This window comes from Panthera leo, chromosome A1, assembly GCF_018350215.1.
Source record: "Panthera leo isolate Ple1 chromosome A1, P.leo_Ple1_pat1.1, whole genome shotgun sequence".
In the NCBI taxonomy this organism is placed as follows: domain Eukaryota; kingdom Metazoa; phylum Chordata; class Mammalia; order Carnivora; family Felidae; genus Panthera; species Panthera leo.
The window spans coordinates 155,216,457-155,241,202 of NC_056679.1; the positions used below are offsets into that span (position 1 = coordinate 155,216,457).

Here is a 24,746-nt window from a genome sequence, read left to right on the forward strand (position 1 = left end):
TTCACTCTTTCCCTCTGCCCCTCTCCCCTGCTCGCACTTGCTTTCTCTCTAAAATAAAAAACAAAAAATATGAACAAACAAATAAAAATTATTTGTATACAAAAGTGCTCATTGAACTAGGTCCTTACAGGATATATAAGTGTGACTACAAAGGCCATTATGAAATCAGTGGGCCCTTCCTTTTCCATGAGAGTCCCAGACCAATGGGGCTCAGGTAAGAAACATGTCCAACAACGTCAGAAGTAGTCATAAGTTCTCTGAGCATATGCCTGATAAATCACAACATCCATATTATTGTGTAAAAGAGAAAATAGAAACATCCCAACATAAAAAGGGCATAGAATCTGACCTTCATGCTCAACCAGATGACATCGGTGGAATGGTGGTCAATATCCTTGGAAACATGGTAAAGCTCTAGAAACACAGGCTATTTGAACACGTTGGCCATTTGAAGTTCTTCAGGAATTGCTGAACTGTTTCAAATCTAAAATTACGATTTAGGAAAGTACAGTTCAGTACTGCAAATTATAATTAAGTAAACTAGCCAATTCAATATAATTTCCTATTAGCTCACTCACGTTTTGAGATATATTATCTGAGGCAATTATGTTGTGACACTACATTTACATGCATTTTGAAATTCTTGGTGGTGACTAAAGGAACGACTCAGATCAATTCTGCTTTCTTAATCTCTGGGGCAAGCAAAATACTCGCTGTATATAAAAGGCATAATCTCTACCCTCCCATACGAGAGAAATTTTTTCTTCTATCCCATAGGCCTGTGAAGTTTTTTCCCTCTGAGATTTTGACAGCCCATTTAACCCAACAGGTCAAGGCATAGAGCAGATTATGACTGCCATGAGTGATATTTATTGTATCCTAGAGTTTGCCAACCAATGAAAGGAGCCCAAACAAGGAGAAATGTATAAAAACATAAAGGGTTCATGGGGCACCTGGCTGGCTCAGTCAGTTAAGCGTTGGACTCTTGATTTCAGTTCGGGTCATGATCTAGTGATTGGTGAGTTCGAGCCCCGCATCTGCACTGCCATCATGGAGCCTGCTTGGGATTCTCTCTCTTCCTCTCTCTCTGCCCCTCCCCCCACCTCTCTCTCTGTCTCTATCAAAATAAAGAAGTGAACTCTAAAAAAAGAAAAAAATTGAAAAGCAAAACAAGACATAAAAGGTTCAAAAGAGAAATCATAGCTTGTTACTTAAGAGTATGGGACTCTGGGGGTGCCTGGGTGTCTCAGTCAGTTGAGCATCCAACTCTTGATTTTGGCTCAGGTCAGGATCCCAGGAAAATGGAATGAACCCCATGTCTGACTTCACACTGAGCGTGCAGCCTACTTAAGATTCTCCCTCTCTTCTTCCCTCTGCCTCTCTGTGTCTCTGAAATAAAAAAAAGAAAAAAGAAATAAATTAAATTAAAAAGAGTATGCGACTGTGGGGGCCAACTGCCTGCCTGGCTTCCAATCCTCCTCTGAGCTACCTAGCTATGTAACTTTGGGCATGGTGCTCTGCCCCGCCATGGATTCGTTTCCTTATCAGTAAATTAGCCATAATAACACTGTCTACTTCATGGGGGGCAGGGAGTGTGAAGTGAATTAACATTTGTAAAGTGCTAGAACAATACCTGCCCATCTAAACAGTGTGTGTATATACATATATATGTATATATATGTATATATGTACATGTATATGTATATGTATATTATGTATGTATATGTATATTATATATGTATGTATATGTATGTATATGTATATATGTATGTATATGTATATTATATATGTATAATATATGTATATATATACATATATATGTATATACACACACATGTATGTATGTATATATACATATACATATATATACAATAGGTATGGTATATAAGAAGGTAGGCTAGGGTATCTTCAAATCTTTGTTTCTTTCCCACTGATATATTTAGTTTATAAGAAAATGGGAGAACCTATCTAATAAATGATATATTTATGTCAGGTCCAAGAGTTCATATTAAGTTATAACATTTGTGTAAAGATTTTAGTATGAGTAAGATTTCTCTAAACAAGATTTAACTGGTAGGTGGTGGTAGTTTGTTTCTACTGTTGGTATTTTCGAAGTCTGAAGTGGGATTATCTTTAACTTGCCTTGTTGGAAAACTCTAATAGGCCAAGTTTCTGAAATGAAAGTTTTATTCCAGATTTATTGACTGGCCACAAAGTTTTACATAAAAATGTCTAGGACTTTGGGGAGTGGGGAGTGATGTAAAACATAGTACCAGAAGCCAAATTAAGAAGAGAGCAGACCGAAAGTTAAAAACAACTTTTTTTATAGAAAAACAATTTTTTTTACTCTTTATTTCTTTTTCAGAGAGAGAGAGAGAGAGAGAGTATGAGCAGGGGAGGGGCAAGAGAAAGAGGGAAACACAGAATCTGAAGCAAGCTCCAGGCTCCGAGCTGTTAGCACAGAGCTCAACACGGGGCTCGAAACCACAAACCACAAGATCATGACTTGAGCTGAAGTGAGACGCTTAAGCGACTGAGCCATCCAGGCACCCCAAAAACAATTTTAAAGAATCCAATTCACCTAACACTTAGGATCTGCTGATATGCTAGAACTTTCACATTTGTTATCATTTTCTACATTATTTACTAACATCTGCATTTTATGTTTTAGAAAGGCTATAAAGAGTCAGAGAGGTAAAATGACCAAAGTTGATACATTGTTGAAACTTCTTTTGGAACCGAGTTTATGTGGTTTCAACCCAGGGTTCTTCCCATTCTGTCAAAGCTTCCAAGATAAATCATCCAATCTAAAGACAAGATGTGATTTAATAGTTCAAAGGAAAGGGGACCAAAGTGGATAAAAACACGCAAAAAATTTCCCAGGAAGAGGCTGAAAAGTGGTTAGAATGTGGGGAGGAAGAGGGGAAGAGAAAGGCCACAATGGAAAGTTGAGTAGAAGCAAGGAGGCTTAGCCAGACTAACCAGCAAGGAGACAGGAATAGTGATAAAGATGATTCCATCATTACAATAGAGGGAAACAGGCAGCAGAGGTGACACCTGATGTTGGGAGCTCAGGAGCCTTTGTACCTACAAAGGTTTTTCAGCAGAGACGTAGGTATGTCACAGACATGTGTTTAACTGGGGCACCTGGGTGGCTCATTTGGTTGAGTGTCTGACTCTTGATTTTGGCTCACTTCATGACCCTAGGGTCATGGAATCCAGCCCCGAGTGGAGCCTGCTTAAGATTCTCTCTCTCTCTCTCTCTCTCTCTCTCTCTCTCTCTCCCTCTGCCCCTCTCCTAATGCATGTGCAAGCGTGCACTCTCACTCTCTCTCTAAAATGTAAAAAAAATTAAATTAAATTAAATAAAAACATGCGTTTAACAACAGAATTAAAGAAAGGGAAGAAAAGTGGCCAGGAGAGCTGCTAGGAGACTGCCTAATTCAGGCAAGCTGTGATAGGTATCTGAGATTGTCTGATGGTTGTGGGATAAGAAGGACATAACATTACAGCAGTTGCCCTAAAGGCAAAATTTTAAGAACTTAATAATTATGAAGCATGAAGGAGAACAAGAAGTTAGACATGCCCTCAGGGCTTTGAGAACTTCAACAATGGGCATGCTGTTGGTAATCAAAGGAGGATTGAGCCAGGGAAGAAGAGAGGCACGCAGGTCTGGAAAAGACACAGGCAAAACCCTTGATTTGGAAGGAAATAAACATCACCAACAGGAGACGCTGAGAAACCAAACTGAGATTAATTCTAAGTTTGTTGAGCTCCACGTGATGCTGGGACACACCAATACCAATGTGCTGTGCAAACTCACCCAGTAGGACGAAAACTCGGATAAGCAGTCAGGATGAAAATATCAATGTGAGAGTTATCAACACAAAGAAAACCGTAGAAAGGGAGCTACCGGATTAAGTAGCCTAAATGACCACTGAGATGTTCTACCTCATTCCTGAGCCACCAAAAGGAGTTTCAGCTGGTGTATCTCATGTTCTTCTATGTCTCAGTGAACGCTACAAAATGTTCAACATCTGACTTCTGGGGAGCAGGCAGGATGTGAGGGGCATTCTCATTATCTATGCATTTGCTTTTCGTTTTTTATGAAGAGTAGCCTCTATTTCACTGTTGAAACCCCTGAAAAAGGAACACATGAGAGAATTTAAATGTGCTAAGAAATTTGAAATGCTAAAAATGGCACTTTAGCATTGGCTGTGTAAGAATTTCAATGTTCCTGCCAGCTCAGATACAGGCAATTTTATCTTTAATTACCAAAATAAATGTAATTTAAAATTTTTCTTGCATACCTAAAGTCAGAAAATAAAGTGCTCTTTTAAGTATAATAAAATGCCTTGATCTTAATTGGACAAATTATAGTCCCACTAAACCTTCAACGTTGGAGGAGGGCAGCAAATAGATCTAGTCCAACTCCCTTGGACGACAGACCAGGAGGTATGTTCTAAGCCACTGTTGGATGACAGCTGGGCTACATGATTACTTATACATACATCTTGTCAACAGTCCTCAAACATCACCCAAGAACCTTATTCAGTCTGCAAAGTGACCAGATTCGGTATCTTAGATTGTCATAGACCGCAGCAGTGTCCAATTCTAACATTAACCTAACTTAGGACAAAAACCAAGTCTTGGAAAATTCTGTTTCATTGGAAAAGTTTGCTATAGAAAATGCAGATCTGTTCTCTGAAGTCCACAGGAGAATCATCAGAGGTAGTCAGAGCAACTGAACTACAGGGAATTGTGTTCCCCTTTCCCTCACATCTGGTATGGATTTATCATAATGAAAAAAAAAAAAAAAGAAATCATTTAAATTAGGCATGTGGATTTGTGCCTTGACCTTGTTAAGTGAAAAGTAGGTGTTACCCCCATGAATTTCTATGAAATTGGTAGTAAATGTGTAAAAGTCAAGCCCCCCTACAGCAGATTAAGAAGCCATGTGTTTGAAAGGATAGAAACACCAAATGCTAGTACGTTCATGCATGGAATATATAGATACAACTTCGGTAATATAGTACAGATTTGAACTTGGTTCTTCATTTTTTTTTTTTTTGATATAGCAAAAATATGTGGAAAAGGTAGAAGATAAGTGAGGGTAAAATTAAAGGAATACTTCACCAGATTGCCTAGTTCTAGATGACCACGAAGACCAGACATTATAAATATGAATGTAGCATAAAGGAGATGAGATTAAGAACAAATGCTTTTCTTAAGAAGGGTTTGCCATGAAATTTGAGAAATTCTGTGATTATTTTTTTATCCTAGGAAAGAGTACTTTATGTCACTCGAGCTTTAAAAGTTAAAATTAAACTGCTGGACTTTTAAAATAGAGTTTCTTGGGGCACCTGGGAGGCTCAGTCAGTTCAGCATCCTGGATTTCAGCTCAGGTCATGATCTCGTGGTTCATGAGTTCCGTCCTCAAGTCAGGCTCTGTGCTGACAGTGCCAAGCCTGCTTGGGATTCTCTCTCTCCCTCTGTCTCTCTCTGTCCCTCCCCGACTCATTCGCTCTTTCTCTCAAAAATAAATAGACTTAAAAAAAATTTTAATAGAGTTTTTTTTATCACTTTCTTTAGCTCAGTAATTTCAGATTTTTCTCGCTTCCCACTTTTGGCCAACCCAGACCTTTATTCCTATGTTGGATGAGGGCTTTGTGTGATAATAGAGAGTAGCCAGAATGAATGTCTCTGACCTCCACTCCCAGATTGTTTTATGCAGAAAAGCCGCATGAATATTGCCTTCGCCTTCTTCAGCATTTTTTTTTTCCTCCTTGAAGTTTACAGGTTCACAGCCAGGGCCTGGCTCTTATTACAGGTTTTAAAATGAAGTCTATACAGTGAAAAGGACTCTGTTTTTATTTCTTTGGAATTATTGGCTTTCAAAGCCTTTGAATTCCCTGCAGATAATTACTGTTTTGGCCCATGATTTCTCTGATATTTGATGCCTCTGAGAGGAATAAATTACCTATCTAACAAGGAGGGTTAATTGGTGGTTGTGAGCCAGTGTATGTGCCCTTTGTATTATTTTGTAAGGGCCCCACAAACTCTGACCATCTGAAACATCTGATTGTTTTAAACCATCTCCTCCAGTACAACTTGTGGTTTGGATTCTTGACTACTGGAAACTAAAAGAAGTAGGAAAGTGTTGTAGCAGCTTCGTGTGTTTTCAATGTTAAGCATTCTTTTGTTTTTTTTGTGACATTTGTACCCCCTCAAGGTGATTACGTTTCTTTCCAGTATTCCGAATAAGAACTGTGTAAACCTAAGATACCTGTGCCTAGATCCGATCTCATAAAACCTCCCAGAGTTCAAACTTAGAGCTGCAGTTCCCATAAAATTCACTCTATAAGCAGTCAGACTCCCTTAGCCATTTCACAGATTCATCTCTGAGAAACTAGGCTTTTTTCGTGGTAGTATTTGTCTTATTAAACCCATGAAACTAAAAATGCCTCATTGAAGTAAAACATTAGCACCAACTTTCACAGCAAATTGTTTTGTGTGAATGAAAGCTTTTTAAGAGTGTAACTCGGCAAAATTACCCAAAAGTAGTTTAGCAAATGCCACAAAACATAACATCTGCGTATTAAAAATGCATTCTGTATGCTGCAGAAAAATCGCAGTACTGAAGCAATTTTCTAATATTTACATATTTATAACAAGTGCCTGTCATGCGAAGGCTAAGCTCACCTACCATACTTTCATGTTATGTAAAATGAAAAATGTCTCATGCTTGGGTGTTCTAATAACCATGATATTATTTTAACAATTACACTATTTAATACCGTGGATTAGTCCCTCTGATAGTGCTATTAGCTGTCACTATACTCGATAATAGGTGGCTTCATCTTTGTTATGACATGATCTTTCCTACTGTTTGTTGACCTTTCAATACAAGGGGGAGGGGACGCTCCCAGCCCCCCAAACCTTTAAGCGGCTACTGTAAAGCTGTAGTTTAATTCTCAGCTGGAATGTTTAGAAACCCTCAGTGCTAAATACCTCAGTGGACTGCTTAAACACCAACAACAGCCTTATGGGGCCTTAGTCGACCTTAAACACATCTTTTTTTGTTGAGAATATTGCATTCTGCCACAATTCTGTGGGCTAACCCTGGGCTCACATTAAATATACCAGCCTCATTGAAGCTTACTGAATTGAGTTGAGTTGTTCTTTGTTTTATTCTCTCTCGGCTTCACCCCCAACTGGGACTGGGCAGCCTTTCTTCCAGTGGAGCGTGCTTTAAAGTAACCCAAAGAAGAGAAGGAGGGGGGAGGGGGGAGAGAAACCAAAAGGTGCAGCTAAGGCCCATAATTAGTCTTGATCCTCCAAGTCTAAAATATTTTAACGCCAGGTTTCTGATTGCAGTATGGGCAAAGTGGATTTGGGAATGCAGGAAAGTAATTAGGTCTGTGCATTGAAGTGTGGAGAGCATTTAAAAGTGAATGGGTGGTTACTACATTCTTGGCAGGCTGTTTTTTATCTTTTCATGCTCTGCTGTTGTTAGAGGTGATGGGTTTATTGCAATTTTTGCACTCTGGAGGTGGCCGTGTTTTTCTTAACCTAGCCTCTTGCTCTCTATCTCAAAAACGAATCCTCATGGTGCGAGGAAGAATGAGGGAAATTTTTAAAAAATAAAAACAAGGCACATTGGCCAGATATTATGCAGTGAAGCAGAATAAGTTGGGAATGAACCTCAACATTGCAACAGGTCACTTAGAGAGATTCCGGGTTTAATTAATGACTCACTGAGCACAGGACCAACTGGAGACAATGGTCACCCCAAGGAGAAGGAAAACAGAACATATTATTCTCTAACCATGTTCCCAGCACCATCCAAACTATCTGGGGAGAAGCTGACATCATTATGCCACGCTGAGCCCTGGTAGAGAAGATACAGACCATAAATGTCTGAAGAGTCAAAATGCATATTTTTGATTACTTCAATCTATAGAAATGCTGCAATTCGCTCAGATCACATGTCCCTTCAGCCTAGGTCTTCATGTCTGCCAGTCAAGTAAATCATCAGTGCTAGCTTGAAAGTCATAGGAAATGTATGTGTTAAAAAAAAAAAAAAAAAAAAAATAGCTGGGGCGTTCAGGGCAGTGGGGGGGGAAGCTAAAGTAAGAATTAATATAATTTAAATGGACTCCTTTTAATTTCCAAAAAGAGTTTTGTTTTAGCTTGTAGTGAATGATACAAGAAGAGAAGCCTTGTTTCTCTTGCAAAACAGACCTATACATGAAAAAAAAAAAAAAAATTGCATGAGGCAACTTGGTCCTTCCAAAAGCATTTAGTGATATCTGCTGAATTCAAAAAGGCAAAATCAGATCTAACTAATGGAGAACCAAATGAAATAACCCAAAGATCAGTTTGGGTTTTTGTTGTGGTTGTTCTGATTCGAGGGTTGGGAGCTTTTCTGTTTGCTATCTGTTTTCACTTTAGAAACATGATGTGGAAGGGTTCGCATGGATGACTGGCCCAGTATACTTATGTCTTTGGGCAACTACTTCAACACACTTAAACTTTAGACAAATGAGTTCTTACTATGAAACACTTTTTAACTGTTGTATTCAGTGTCTTAATTAAGTGCTATTCTACCATGACCTAGTCTTCTGTAGGAGAAGTATATTTCCTTAGCCACATATGGCTTTTAGCTCATTGGATTCATCTCCATGTGTAGTGAACAAGAATGAGCACTTTGCTGTCCGACGTATTATCACTTTTGCCATGGTAGACTCAAAGAGGTTCTCTCCGCTCAGGTTTTCCCACGAAAAGATTTGTACAGCACTGACATTGCTTAGCAACCTTGTTTTAGGTCTTCTAGAAGATACAAATAAAACATATGATCTGATGCCATTATAAATGAGATTTACATCTTCATCACAGCCTGTTTATAACAGAGAAAACTTGGAAACGGCATAAATGTCTAGCAACGAGGAATCAGTTAAATAAACAATGATACATCCATACAATGAAATGCTACCCAACCATCAGGAATGATGCTGGGGAAGCATATTTAATGACCAGAGAAGATTTTAGTAAATCTTCAAATACTGTATATGGAATCTAAGTTTAAAAGGCAGGTTTAGAAGGCAATATTCATAGTATAACCCTATGTGCATGTGTGTATAAAATAGGTAGTAAATTGTCACAAATTTTAACATATAATCCTGTTTAAAAAGAAAAAAGTAAGCCCATTTTTAGGAACGAGAAAAATACACCCAAATGTTAATATAGGTTCCCCCTGAGTAGTGGAATTCAGGGTGATTTTGTTTTCTTCTCTCTGCTTATCGGTATTTTCTAAAGTTTATTTAATAAATTTATAATGGGACAAGATAGTTTTGTAACAAAGAAACGATTTGTAAAAGTCATTTAAAAAAAATAGTTTACCAAACTATGGTTTTTAATTCTCCATGCAGACTTTCTAAAACACTGTTTATGATCTGTCGCTCTGAATACAAGAGGCAAACATGAAAGTAAAGTTTCTGTCCTCACCCACATCCCATATTTATTGTGGTACCTGAACATAAGCTTCATTACCCACAGCATTTACTGAAGACCTCTCTCCAGGTGCCTAACAGGTGGGAAGAGATACCAGCACTCCACAATTAAACTGTATTTCACATTTAGAGAAGCCCAAGTAGGAAATGTGTATCCCTCCCCCATCTTTCTTACATGAGGCAATGACCGATGGCTGTTCAACCTCATTCTGACCAAGCTCTACCCAGAACACGCTCTGCAGGCTTGTGCGGGCAGGCTGGGGTCATCCTCCTCCCTGACCCTCCCTGAGTCCAGAAAGCAAGGTCCACATTAGAACTCAGCTGCTTGTGTTGAGGAAACATTCCTTCCTGGATTGCCTGAGATATTCCTCGTTATGCAAATGGGAAATAAGCACTAGCATATCCAGGTCAGATGCATAATGTATATAAATAATTACTGGGGGAAATCTGTGACTCAGTGAGCTCATCTAAAGCCAGAAGCTTAAGAAGTTTGTGTCCAGCATAGATGCTGTCATGCTGGGAGCCCATGGGAAAATCACTTAAACTCTCTGTGTTTCATCTTGAAATAGAGACGATAGGAATGTTGACCCAGGCCCCAGGGAATAGCAAAAGATTGTGAAGCACTTCAAAAATTCTTGTATCAAAGTAATCGGTGCTATTTAGAGAAAAGGTCATGAAATAATCAAAGACCTCCTGAAACCTCAATGACAACAATGTGATTGGACAAACTGTAATCTAGGCATAGTTGGAAAGGCATAACTAAACTCACGGAACCCCAAATTTACAGACATACCTAAAACATTTGCCATAGTTAATTTAGGGATTTTATGATCTTTTTCGCAGCAGACTCATAATTCTCCTGAAGCTGAACATACCAATCAGATGTTTGTGCAGATTCTCTGGCTTCACGTGGTTTCGAAGAGAATCCCACCCGGAAATGAGTTGCTGAGAAAGTTCTTGAAAGCATCACTTACTACAAACCAAATTGTATTCAGCAGGTAGAAATTAACACGTGGGCTAGACACAACCTAGGATCACAGAAACACACATGGAAGCCACAAGAGGCTGGAATATAGTGCTGTCCTATAATTATGTGGCTTTTCTGCAATAGTCACTGTGAGCTTCTGTGGCTTCCATTAGAAATCCCACTAAGAGTAACTGGCAGCAGGATGTGTCTGGTCTCCTGCCCAGCTCCGTCTGCCATTCCTGGGCACTACACCCGCCTACCATCTCTGATTTGAGACCAGACAGTGCTCAAGTTTTAGTGTGTCATGGTATTTTCTAGATGGTTTACCAAACTATATACATGGTCAAAGAAATAGGGCTCATGCGGATTTGATATCTCCCACTATTTGGGTCATGGACTCAATCACCATCTCTTGGTCTGGGGTATGCCCACATAAAAAAGACAGGAGAGGAAATTCTTGAAAAATCAGAATGGGAACAGGAGTTAACTTCATGCCTCCTGGAATTTCTAGCCTTAAACAAAATGATGCAAAACAAAACAAAAGAATGACCCCTTCCTGGATGTCTGATGCTCTGTGTTGCATTATTTAATCATCGTTTCTACCTAAGGTAGTGGTTTCTGATTTAGAATCAAAGACCTGGGTTCAAAACCCAACTCCACTTCATAGCTAAGTGGCCTAGAGTAAATAATGTAATATTTTCTTACCTCAGTCTCCTCATCCATAAAGTGGGAGTGATAATTAACTACTGCCTAGTGTTGTAAAAGAGTTTGACAGGAGGCATGCAAGTATTTAACAGAACGTCTGACATATAGTAATTATTCAATTAATGTTAACTGCATTGTTAGCAATACTGTTGCAGCTATATCAGTAGCTAGTTTCTTTATTTAGTAACAAAGAATACTGGTACTCGGAAGATTAAGTGGCTGACAAGCCAGGATTCCATCCCAGGAAATCTGACCGCAAGATGCAGGCTGTTTGTATTCCTCTTCACTGTTTCTCTCTTTGGGAAACAAAGTCAGGGCAGTTCAGAAGGATACGCTCAAAAACCTGTTAAGGTAGTCTAACCACCCACATGCAAGGATCTCAAAACATGAGTCGAAGCATGTCGAAATATGTTCTTTTATCCTCAGCGACATTATTATGGCCTCTCTTGTGGTGAGCCCTGTGTTTGTCTCAATCCCACAGTAATCATGCTGGCCGGGATACTGATCTCAAATGAATTTCTCAGCACCAAGGGCAGAAGAGAGAGCAAAAGTGATCTTTTTTTTTTTTTTTTTCTCTCTCTCCTTCTTTCTCTCTTTCTTTCAGTGGAAAATTCATGACCTCCATGACCCTCAACCCAAAACCATAGCCCAAGGCTTGGTATAGCTAAGGGTGGAGGGGTGTGGAGAGGGCAGATAATGTTAGAGAAAGACAAACTAGGAGCAGAAACAAAGGCCAGTAAACAGAGTGAAAGAAGCTTAGAAAGGGGGAGGGAGGAGGGGGGCCTGGAAGCAAAGAACAAGGCTCAGAAAAAGGACTTGGAGAAAGACTGAATAAATTGTTTGCTTGTGCTGTTTAGCAAAATCAGCTAAACTTGGCTTTCAAAAAGTTTCACACAAAATCATTTTCACTGATTATTTTTTGGCACAGAAATTTTGTAAAATTTGGAAATTCACAAAGTGACACAATTTGCTAAAAATGCCATTCAACACAATTTGATGTAAACTACAGAAATGTTATTATAATTCATTAGGAAAACTTAAAAATGTGATAGTGTCCTGAAAACTTGGATGGTTGCCACAAGAATCACTGGCAGCTAAAAACCAGCATAAGAACCAAAATGCTCAGTCTATCTATTCACAGGCAAATGTCATGTGTCTTTTATGTGGTTAGCTTCACTCTAATATCCTGGAGATACTTTGTAGCCATTTTTAGTCTTTCATTTTATTTTTTCTCAAGAGTCAAATCCTATAGCCCTTACACTTGTAGGCAATTCTGTACAGCATCCGTATGACCCATATATCAGCAAGGAAGCCATGCTCACTACTGCAACTGAGTTCTGAAGGGGTGAGTTTGGATTCTACTGCCCTGTTGTTAGAACTGTGTGTTTTCTAAGTAGGATAAAAGTGGTTGGCTTCCTGACAGAATCCGGTGCTACTGATATAATTCTGGCAGGCAAAAATACAACAAAGAAAATCCCAAATGAGCATCAGGTAGATTAGATCGAAGGCTATTGCCTCCTTTAGGGAAAGGATTTTGTCTTGACCATGTAAGCAGTGACCCTAGCAGAGAGGAAACGCTCAGTAAGTTACAGGAAAGAAGGATGGAAGGAGAATAGGGGGGAAAGAGGGAGAAGGGAAAAAGGGAAGAAAGGAAGATTCAAGTTCTAATACACAGTAAAGTGAACTTGGACAAATTGCTAACTTTTCAAAACCTGTTTCCTTGTATATAAATGAGAATAACACCCACCTCCAATATTGTATATAGTCGGGGCTTTATGGCTTACCACAGGTTTTCACCTACATTATCTATTAAATCATCATATTATTTCTATTGTTATTCCTATCATCACTGGATATGCCTATAAAATAATGCAAAACAATTTATCTTTCCTCAAAACTCCCAATCACTCCTCTGATAATTCTCCCAGTCCTACCCATGCTTTAAAGCCCTATGTCCTCCCTCCTGCCAGAGGAGCTCCTTAAAAATCCTATTTTCTAGAAGTCCCTCAGGCTTCTTCCAGACCCAGACAAAATATATCAATGTAATATGCCCAATCTTTAGTCATCTGCTTCACACTTGATATTCTGATACATACATACCAAGGTGACTGAAACTATATTAGTTACTGGCATCCATTGCCACACATCCTGAATTACAAGCTCTGAAAGAATAAAACTACATTTCCCAGGCTCCCTTGCAGCTGGAGTTCCAGGTACACTCTGGATTTGGCCAAAAATGATGTACTTGTGACAAATCTGAAACACAGGAGAGGCTATTATTCTGTGACAGTTGCACTTGACAGGCAAGCTCTGACAGTCATGCATGCGGGCAATGGCCAGGGTCCGCTTCCTCCTCACTGGCTATCAGTGTCTTGGGTGAGAGGTCAACCAGAGCAAAAGCAGCAGGTAGCCTGGGTGACACCCCTTTCCCAATAATTGCAGCAGCAGTGGGGCAGCCAGAAACCAGACAGCAAGGGCAGCCCCTTAATTCCATTGTTCCAGGCCTTCCCAATGGCTTTATGAATTCATAATCCCCTGTATTAAATTCCCTTCTGCTTAAAACACCCAGAGCAGTGTCTCTTTTCTGCACTGAAGTCTGATTGATAGAGCAGTTTAATGATTAACACAAGTTACACTCACTGAGCCCATCCTCCCTACTCCCAAATCCCTGTGCTCATAACTAATTACACATTGTTCCTGCTGTGTTTTAATTCTTTATTTACATGTTTATATTTATGTCTTTTACTCTATTGTATTTCTTTATTTGCATGTACAATTTCGCCACCCTTGTTACCAAATTGGGACCTTTGGGAGTAAGGTTCCAGTGTCCCAGTCATTTTTCTAGTGCCAATGGCAACTCAATAAACTCTATGAACCTCTTTTGGATAATATGCTTGCACTCCTCTGCCTACGGGAAGGGTTGATACATGACGAACATGCATGGTAGCATTTATGCTCTAAGAAAAAGAAAGGGGGCCTTTTTAAAAATCTACATACACACACTATCTCTGTATTTATCTATTTATCTACCTGTCTATCTTCATCCATGGCTGTGTGTGCAGGCAAAATGACAGGAGTACTAATGTAATTATCCACATTACTCAGTTCTCAAAAAACTCTTAAGGAAAAAGACAAAGAGCAAAGTAGGAAACGATATTTGCAGTTGATTGTATTTGCAAGGAACTAAACTCTAATCTACAAAGAAACCATAGAATAATAATTTTAAAAAACCCTATTAAAAAAGTGAGTAATAGTTCACAGCAAAGGAAATACAAATGACTCAGGAACATATGAAACGATGCTCAAATCACTCCCACATAGAAAAAATGCAAATTAAAACTACATCAAGATACCATATTTCACTATCAGGTTGGTAAAAATCCAAAAATTTGACAACCCTTAGGGTTGGCAAGATATAGAGAAATGGGAGCAGTGATTCATTGCTGGTGGGAGTGTAAATAGGTATAATCATTCTGGAAGGCAATTTGGCAATATTTATTGAAATTACAAATGCATGTACTCTTTGACTCAGCAGTTCCAATTCTAGGAGTTTATGCTACAGATATATTCACACATGGGCAAAATCATGAATGTGCACGGTTATTTACTGCAGCAGTTCCTATAATAGCAGAAGATTGGAACAATCTAAAAGTTTGTCAATAGAGAGCTGTTTAAATAAATCATGGCACATCCAAATAATGGGATACTGTTCAGCCATAATAAAATTTTTTTTTTCCAAGAACAGAGATGCTCCATAGTACTAATATGTAAAGACATGTAAGACATACTGAGTGAGGGGAAAAATATGAAAGTGTGCACAGTGTGCTACATTTTTTTAAGTAGGGAAAGGAATAGGTGTTGACATTCGCTTATAGAAACATTTTTTAAAATTCTGAAAGTCTACACAAGAAGCTAATAACGGAAGTTATTTATCTTGGTGTAAGGGTTGGAAACCACCAGATGGGGGACTGAGGAGAGGAAAACCTTAGGCTCACATTCACTCTTGTAAAATTCTTAAACTATGCAAATCTATTACTTGTTTTAAATATTAAGTAAATATTAAAATACAACTACTATTAAGCAACAGGAGAGTATTCCAGGGCTATTTGTCTGATTTGGTCAATTCCTGGCATCTGAAGGCACAACCCTTTCTTCACTAGAAGTTTGTAGGTCAGGAAAGACAGTCAGTGAAGTTTTAAAAGTAATTGCTTATTAAGCACTATTTTAAATATATATATATGTATATATATATATATACATATATATACATATATATATATACATATATATATGTATATTGGAAATACATTGACATCATAGTGGTTAGAGTAGGGAAAAACACTAGAAAATATTTTCCTACCTACAAGCATTCCCATGTTAATTTTATATTTGTTTAGGGTTAATAAGCTGCTTTTTCAAAATGCAAACATGGGGTACATTTCCTGCAAGTATCTTGAAGCTCAGCATGTATTATTTCATCTGATAGTCTGTTCAAGAATAAGCTGTATCTGCTGAAGGATGGGTGTTTCCAACTGGGGGAAAGAGAAGGGTTGGGGAGAATATCCAAACCTGTAGAAAGGGAAGGACTGTATGAAAGTAGCAATGGACAGACAGCCCAGCTGCCAGAGGAGAACGGACAGGGCGGGACTTTCAGAGAGAATGGGTAAAGAAAAGGAGGTGAGAGGATAACTAATCAGAAGCCTGCTTCACATCTGCCCGGAAACTTGTTGGTGGCAACTACCTGAGTTCCACAGATAATGACCTCTCTTGCGGTCTCTCACACACAGATCCTACTTTGCCAATGCTTGAGATTATTGAAGAACATTTGCTTCTTGATCCCACAGAGACTTAGTGTCCATTCAGTCTCATGGGTTTCTCTTTCTCTGTCTGTCTTCCTTTCCTCTCCATTTCCCTTCCCCTTTCCCTTCCTCTCTTTCCATATAAAAATCTGTGCATACATGATATATGCACCTTGATGAATTTGAAGATAAGTATACACCTGTTAAGCCATTACCACAATCTATGCCATAACCTTATCCATCACTTCCAGAAGTTTCCTCCTTACCGTCTTTAATGTACGTATGTGTGTGAGTGTGTGTGTGCAATAAGAACAATTAACATAGGATCTACTCTCTTAGCAAATCTTTACACATATAGAACAGTACTGTTAACTCTATGAACTATGCGGTACAGTAGATCTCTAGGACTTATTCACCTCATAACTAAACTTTGTCTTTTTTGACCAACATCTCAACATTTCTTCCTCCCCCAGCCTCTGGCAACCACCAAACTACTCTTTGCTTCTGAGTTTGGCTATTTTTTTTTTAACGTTTTATTTAGTTAGTTATTTTTGAGAGACAGAGAGAGATAGAGCCTGAGCGGGGGAGGGGCAGAGAGAGAGGGAGACACAGAATCCAAAGCAGGCTCCAGGTTCTGAGCTGTCAGCACAGAGACTGACACGCGGCTTGAACCTGTGAACCACGAGATCATGACCTGAGCCGAAGTTGGACGCCCAACCGACTGAGCCACCCAGGTGCCACTGGCTATTTTAAATTCCTCACTTATCTAAGTGGGTTCATAGTCTTCTAATATATACTGCATTTCGTAAGAAGACCCAGTGCTTAAGAATCGTTTTGTGAATTCTCTCTCTCTCTCTCTCATTCTCTCTCCGTTTGCCCCTCTCTCCCTCTCTCTCTCCCTCTCATTCTCAAATAAAAAAAATAAGAATTGTTTTGTGTGTGTGTTTTTTCTAACTCTAAAGTAAAATAGAGAGCTATTTAAAGAGTAGAGAATTAGGTAAAATTTTATGAAAATATGTATTTTGGATTAGGTTTGTTATCACATAAGATGTACATATATCATTTCTGAACTAGCTGCTTCACTTGAAAGCCCAGTTTCCAACTGTTCAATACTCTCACTATTAGAAATTGCTTACATTGTGACATCTGCTAAATAAAACCAATGATAGTAAATAAAATGAGTAAAATCAACTATACTGCTATCATCTTATGAATAATATATCTTTCCATTATATTATGAAAAGGCCATTGTGCCTACGTTATCCAAACCCACAGTCATGAGGGATTAGACTTTTATTTAAATGCTTTAGGAATAACCTGTCAGTTGGGGTGCCTGGGTGGCTCAGTCAGTTGAGCGTCCGACTTCTGCTCAGGTCATGATCTCATGGTTTGTGAGTTCGGGCCCCACGTCGGGCTCTGTGCTGACAGCTCGGGGCCTGCAGCCTGCTTTGAATTCTGTGTCTCCCTCTCTTTCTCTGCCCCTCCCCTGCTCATACTCTGCCTCTCTCTGTCTCTCAAAAATAAATAAATGTTTAAAAAAAATTTTTTTTTAAAAGAATAGCTTGTCAGCTCTGGTGAACAGCACAGATTCCTCTATATCACTCCAGCAGGTAGGTATTTTGCCTGGTAGTAAAGAATACATGGTGCTGGCAGGGTTGAGGTTGCCAAAGTTCTCCATGTCTGTTTCAGCACAAATTTTACCATAACTTTAAAGTGTTTCTTGTTATAGAAACTCTGTAGTGCACGTCCTGTGCACATAGAAATACTTTTCCTACTGTTAAGGTGATATGATGCAGTCATGTTGGAAATGTATTTATGTTCATTCATGTCAGATTCCCATAACAGTCTTGTTCCACAAATATACAGGTGCAGGGTGGCTGGTTGGCTGCCTGGCTGAGAAAGAGAAGGTGTGTGACAGAGGGCCCTGATGCATAGCATCGTAACATGTTAGAGAAGGAAGGGACGCAGAGATTATAGGGACCTACCCCAATTTTTGCCAATGAGGAAATTCAGTTAATAATATTATTTACAAATGCTATTTATATTCTAAACACTTTCTTTAATCAAATCACCCAGCAAAGCAGAGCCTGTTAAAAAATATATTACTACTACTACTAATTATTATTATTATTGTAGAATTATAGAATTATAGAATGGTTGCTATAGGGAAGAAACAAAGAAAAGAAATGGGTATTCTGGGGATTCCCAGGTGGCTCAGTTGGTTAAGTGTCCGACTCTAGAATTCAGCTCGAGTCATGATCTCACGGGTTGGTGAGTTCAAGCCTCACATCAGGCTCTGCACTAACAGTGTGGAGCCTGCTTGGGATTCTCTCTTTCTCCCTCTCTCTACCCCTCCCACTGTCTCTCTCTCTTTCCCTCTCTCTCTCTCTCTCTCTCAAATTAAATAAATAAATAAACTTAAAAAAAAGAAATGGGTATTCTGTAAGGGAAGAATAAGCATTTTGACAACTGGGAGATATCCATCACTTTGTGAATTTGGGAGTGGGCAGGCTTCACTCCCAGGAACAGAAACAACCATGGGACAACCTTTGCATTGTTTTGTGGAGGCAGGCAATGAACAGTCAAGGAAGCCTTGCAGCTGAGGTTATTTGGTCCCACTTGGGCGAGGATTTTCACTCAGGGATATGGACATTAATCCCCTCTGTGGACCCACCCACAGTGTTTGTTCCACACCCTTCAGCCTTCAGCCAGGCTGCCTTGTCTTTACCACATTCCAGGCAGGATGGTCATGATGAAGGATGGCTTCACTGCTGCTTCTTGAATAGAAGCGTGTGAATGAGAATCCCCAACTTAGGCTCTCAAGGCAATAACTACCTTCCTAGCAAGATTCTTTAAAAAATGAGAAGATTTTTTAGAAAGAATGTCTTCTAGCATATAATGTTGCCAAATAATTAACATATATGAAAACCAGCCTATCAATGAGGGGTTTTAATAGATCTGAATATATTGTTTGGCACTCCAAACCTGAATACTGCAATAATAATCTTTATTTCATGACATCTAATGAATTTCCTTTTTCCTTGACATACTATGACAACATAGTAACTTTATAACTACTTTTTATCTTTTGGGGCTCATGTATGGTAAAGAACAAATCACTCAGCCTACATCACAACGTATTGTAAGGAACAAAGTGATCCTATTTTCCAGGCTGGACACTGCCTCTGACTTGCCAAATGATACTGGGCAAATATCTCATTTCTCTGAACCTTAAATTTCTAAAGTATAAAATGAGAGGTTAGGCTACATTATCTCTAATGCCTTCTGTAGTTTAAAGACTCTGATGCACTTTGGAGCCAATTCTATAAACATTTTATAAAATTATCGCTGTGATTACTATTTTCATTATTTCAAGTTGAAATCTGAATCCTAGTTGTAGGGATCATACTCAAACATTTCAATTTGGCAGTGTTCAGCTAGCCTTTAGCGGTTTATCTGGATGGGCACACATGATGGTTAAGATGTCTAAGGAAGTACACAAAGAATTCTGTGGTTGACTTTGATAAGACAAAATGCTTTCTGCAGGGTGCTATTCGGATGAACACACCAGGACACTCAGCCAAACTCATCTGAACTATCCAAACCCCTTGATTCTGCAAACTAGGTTGCAGATCTTTCGAGAACAGGCTTTCTTACAAGATTGCTGGCACTTTCTCTTCCAATCCCAGCCAGAAAAACAGTAAGAACAGCCTTTCTCATATCATTTTGGCATTTCTGGTCTTGGCCCAGGCTGGAAAATTGAAGTGTAAAAGCACTTAACTGAACATTTCAGAAGGTAAAGAAATGTTCAGTTCAAGTTTAGCTCTCAAATGGACAAGTGGTTCTTCTTTTATTCACCTCATCAGAACCCTAGATGGCAAAGAAATACCATGATTTTCTCTCTGCTTTTAAAGGTATCTACTCTAAGTTCCATGTTAGAAGCAAATAAAGCCCTTTTATGTGCCTCTGTGAAGGGCTATTGCTTATGTGTTAGAATGTTGATTGGTACTCTCAATTCAATTATGTCTATATCAAGCTTTGAGTGAATAAATTTTTGAAGAGTTTTCATTAGAAAAAAATGACTAATGTTTTCAAATAAAGTATATACAACTTACTAAAGTTAACTTAAGGATGAATATACATACACAACTTATGAATAATATACACTTGCTTTGAAGTATTCCTTGTCACTGCCATATTAGCAGAGCCCTTGGTCAGATTGGTGCCATTTCTGCCTTGATTCTAATTTTTGTTTTCCTCTATTCTCATTCTGTTCTCTGCCACACACATGAGCAACCCTCACAAGCTCAACTCCAGTAATGGCCCACACCATGCAGTGACAGGCTAGGAATTTCATTTTGCAGAGATCATATGCTAATTTTGGTCATTTTTGTCTCCAATACTAAAATTCCTCCAATCACTACCTTCAGCCTATATCCATGAGCTGATCCTACATCTGATTATTACTTTTGCTATTTATTAATTTTTAAGTTAATATGACTCTGCTATGTCAACTAGAAAACACTTGCTTCAAAATTTCTAAGACAGGAGGAAAGTCCCTGACTTTGGGATAGGCAATAATTTCTCCAGTGAACACAAAAATCAATAATCGTAAAAGAAAAAAGTGAATAAACTAGACTTCATCAAAATACAAAATCTTCAAAAGACACCATTGAGAAAATGAGAAGGCAAGCCACAAGACTGAGAGAAAAAACATTTACAAAACAAATATCTGACAAAGTACTTGTATCCAGAGTATGCAAATAATTCTTACAGCTAATAATAAGACAGATAACCCAATTAAAGACAGACAAAAAATTTGGATAGACGCTTCACAAAATGATACATATGGGTGGCCAAAAAGCATGTGAAAATGTCTTCCACATCTTTAGCCATCAGGGAAATGCAAATTAAAACCACAGTGAAAAACTACTACATTCCCACCAGAATGGCTAAAATTTTAAAAACCAACAATACCAAGTGCTGGTGCAATGTGGAGGAACTGGAAATGCAAAGTGGTATCACAAGGTTAAACATGTACCTACAACCCAGCAATGGCACTATTAGGTAGTTAGCCGGGAGGGATGAAAGCATATGCCTGTGCAAACAATTGTACTTGATTGTTCATGGCTGCTTTACTAATGATGGCCAAAAAAACAGGAAGAAAAAATTCAAATGTCCTTCAATAAATAAGTGTATGAACCAATTGTGGTATATTTGTACAACGAAACACTACCCAGCAATAAAATAAATAAATAGAAAGGAATAAACTGTTGATGTATAGATTTCATGAATGAATCTCGAAAACACCTTGCTGATTAAGAGAAGCCAGAACAAAGATAACAAACAAAGAGACAAACAACAAAACTAGATAATGTAAAATTTCATTCATATGAAATTCCAGAGGAGAGAAAACTCACCTATAGGAATAGAAAAAAAAAAAATCAGACTTTCCTAAAGCAGGAACGGTGGGGAAGGGGGATAGGAAGGAGGCAAGAAGAGGGGGAGACAGGAGTGTGCAGCAGGGAGCCTAACTGACTTTTGGAAACTTGGGGAGTGATGGAAAAGCTCTATATCTTGATTTTGGTCATGGCTTATAGGTGTATATATTTGTCAAAACTCAACAAACTCTACACATAAAATGCATGCATTTATACTATGTCAATTATGCTTCAGTAAAGTTGATTTAAAAGAGCACTGTGAACAAACCCAAAAGCCTAACCACAACTAAGTTTCAAAAGGTTTTATGGATCTCCCCACTTCCCACAGGAATAGAAAAACTTCCAATATGTGTGGTACAGAAAATATTTTCTTCCTGTTACTTAAAAGGCCTTTACCACATGATTGTTTCCTATTACATATCTCTCTCAGATACTGCATGAGCTAAAGTTTAAAACTATACGTTCTTCCTTGCTTCAGTTACGTGTGAATTACATATGTTATGAGGTATAGTTAAACAACCTAATAGCTTTGATCCTTAATTTCCTCATCCGTAAAATAGGAACAGATCATCTCAGAACACTTTGTGGCACCAGTTCTTTCCTTCTGGCTGTTCTCCCTTGGAGGAGACCCATAGGCAGTAGCCACAGCACCCAGCCGGAATGGCACTATCCCACTTCCGTGAGGAGTGGCAGTGATGTATGGCCACATGGTTCAACCAGCAGGCACAGAAGATCCGCAGACTCAAGGCCTGGCAAGCCAAGGCATACCACACCACCATCTGAACCCTCTAGCCCATTAATAGTTGCCCCACAATGAGGTATCACACCAAAGTGCGAGCTGGCAGGGGCTTCAGCCTGGAAGAGCTATGAGTGGCTGCCATTCACAAGAAGGTGGCACCGACCATTGGGATATCAGCAGTGGATCCAAGAAGGTGGAACAAGCCCATGCAGTCCCTGCAAGCCAATGGGCAGTGGCCCATCCTCTCTCCCAGAAAACCACTGGCCTCCAAGAAGGCAGACAGCTCAGCTGAGCTCAAATTGGCGACCTAGCTGACAGGACCAGTCATGCCCATTCAGAATGTCTATAAGAAGGAGAAAGCCAGGGTCATAGAGAGGAGGAGAACTGCAAGGTGTTTGCCAGCCTTCGCAATGCCCACGCCAATCCCCAGCCCTTTAGCATCTGGGCAAAAGGGGCCAAGAAAATTGCAGAACAGGATGTTCACAAGTACAGCTTGTGATAAAAAGAAAAAAAAAAGTGGTAATAATAATATTTAACTTGTATGATCAATATCTATCCTTTGAACACTATGCTAAGCACAAAGAAGTTTATTAACGAATTTAATAATTGTCATGATTGGAGCGTCTGGGTGGCTCAGTCAGTTAAGAGTCTGACTTCGGCTCAGGTCATGATCTCACAGCTTGTGGGTTCGAGCCCCACGTCAGGCTCTGTGCTGACAGCTCAGAGCCTGGAGCCTGCTTTGGATTCCGTGTCTCCCTCTCTCTCTCTCTCTGCCCCTCCCCCACTCACACTCTGCCTCTCTCTCTCTCTCTCTCAAAAAATAAGCATTAAAAAAAATAATAATAATAGTCATGATTGATACTTATACTACTAAATTTCAAGAACCCAAACTGCTTCCTCAAGGGCTTCCTTCTGAGCAATGATCACATTAAAAAGGCAAGTAAAGCCCAATAACATGTAGTTTATACGTATGCTGACCTCATTCATCCTCAGAAGCCTGTACAACAGGTCTGCAGTTCTCAACATGTATCTCAACACATATTCCCAGTCATATCGTTTTACACAGACTGCAAATTATTTTCTTTGCGATCTCATCATTTATTGCTTCACAAATTTTTCTCCAGATTTCTTCCAAAATAAAGCCAGCTAGACCATTGTTTTCCACATTTTATTTGGAGTTGTGATAGAAATACACATAAAATAAAATTTGCCATCTGTATTAGTTTTCTAGGGCTGCCATAACAAATACCACAGACTGGATGGCTTAAATAACAGAAATTTTCATTTATCACAATTGTGGAGGTTAGGAAGTCCAAGATTAAGGTGTCAGTAGATTTGATTTCTCCTGAGGCCTCTCTTCTTTGCTTGCATATGGCCACTTTCTGTTTCCTCACATGGTTTCTGTTCTATGTGCACACATCTCTGGAATGTCTCTGTGTCCAAATTTCTTCTTCTAAGGATACGAATCAGAATGGATTGGGCCTACCCTAATGGTTTTGTTTTAACTTAATCACCTCTTTAAAGGCCCTATCTCCAAATACGATCACATTCTGAGATACTGGGAAGCTAGGGTTCAACACATTAAGTTGGGGGGTTCAACACATTAAGTTGGGGGGCAAGGGGACACAATTCAGCCCATAATACCATTTTAACCATTACTGACTGCAGACTTCAGTAGAGTTAAGTCAATTCACAGTGTTGTGCAACCCATCTCCAGAATGCTTTTCATCTTTGAAGCCTAAAATTTTATATCCATCATACAAAAACTCCTCATTCCCCCCTTTTCTCAGTCCCTGGCAACTACCATTCTACTTTCTGTCTGTGTGAATTTGACTATTCTAGGTACTTCATTTAAGTAGAAACATATAGTATTGTCTTTTGACAACTGGATAATTTCACTTAGCGTAATGTCCTCCAGGTTCATCCATGTTGTAGCTTGTGTCAGAATCTCTTCCTTTTTATGGCTGAATAATATTCCATTCTATGTATATATCACATTTTATTTACTCCTTTACTAGTCAGTGGTCACCTGGGTTGTTTCCACCTCAGCTATTGTGAATAATACCACATTAATATGGGTGGACCGCTATCTCTTTAAGATCCTGCTTTCAATTCCTTTGGGTATATACCTAGAAGTGGAATATCTGGATCATATGGAAATTCTATCTTTAAGTTTTTGAGGACCCACCATATGTTTTCCATAATGGTGGCACCATTTTACATTCCCGCCAATAGAGCACAGGCACCACCAATTTTTCCAATTCCTTCCTAATCATTCTTCTTTTCTGTTTGCTTGGTTTTTGTCTTGGGTTTTCTTTTTTGCAGTAATTATCCTAATGGATGCTTGATTTGCAGTCCCCCTAATAACTAATGATGTTGAGCACCTTTTCATGTGCTTGTTGGCCATTTGCATATCTTCTTTGGAGAAATGCTTCTTTGAGTCCTTTGCCCTTTCTGAATCAGGCTAAATATTCTGTTTTGTTTTGTTTTAATTTTATTTATTTTGAGATACATTGTGAGTGGGGGGAGAGGCAGAGAGAGAGAGAGAATCCAAGCAGGCTCTGCGCCATCAGCATAGAGCCC

The 24,746-nt window shown here is 39.0% G+C and overlaps 1 pseudogene; it reads left to right on the plus strand.

The window, feature by feature from the left end:
• The first annotated feature begins 223 nt into the window (after positions 1 to 223).
• Positions 224 to 22,662, plus strand: LOC122230274 (annotated as a pseudogene).
• Positions 22,663 to 24,746: the final 2,084 nt, after the last annotated feature.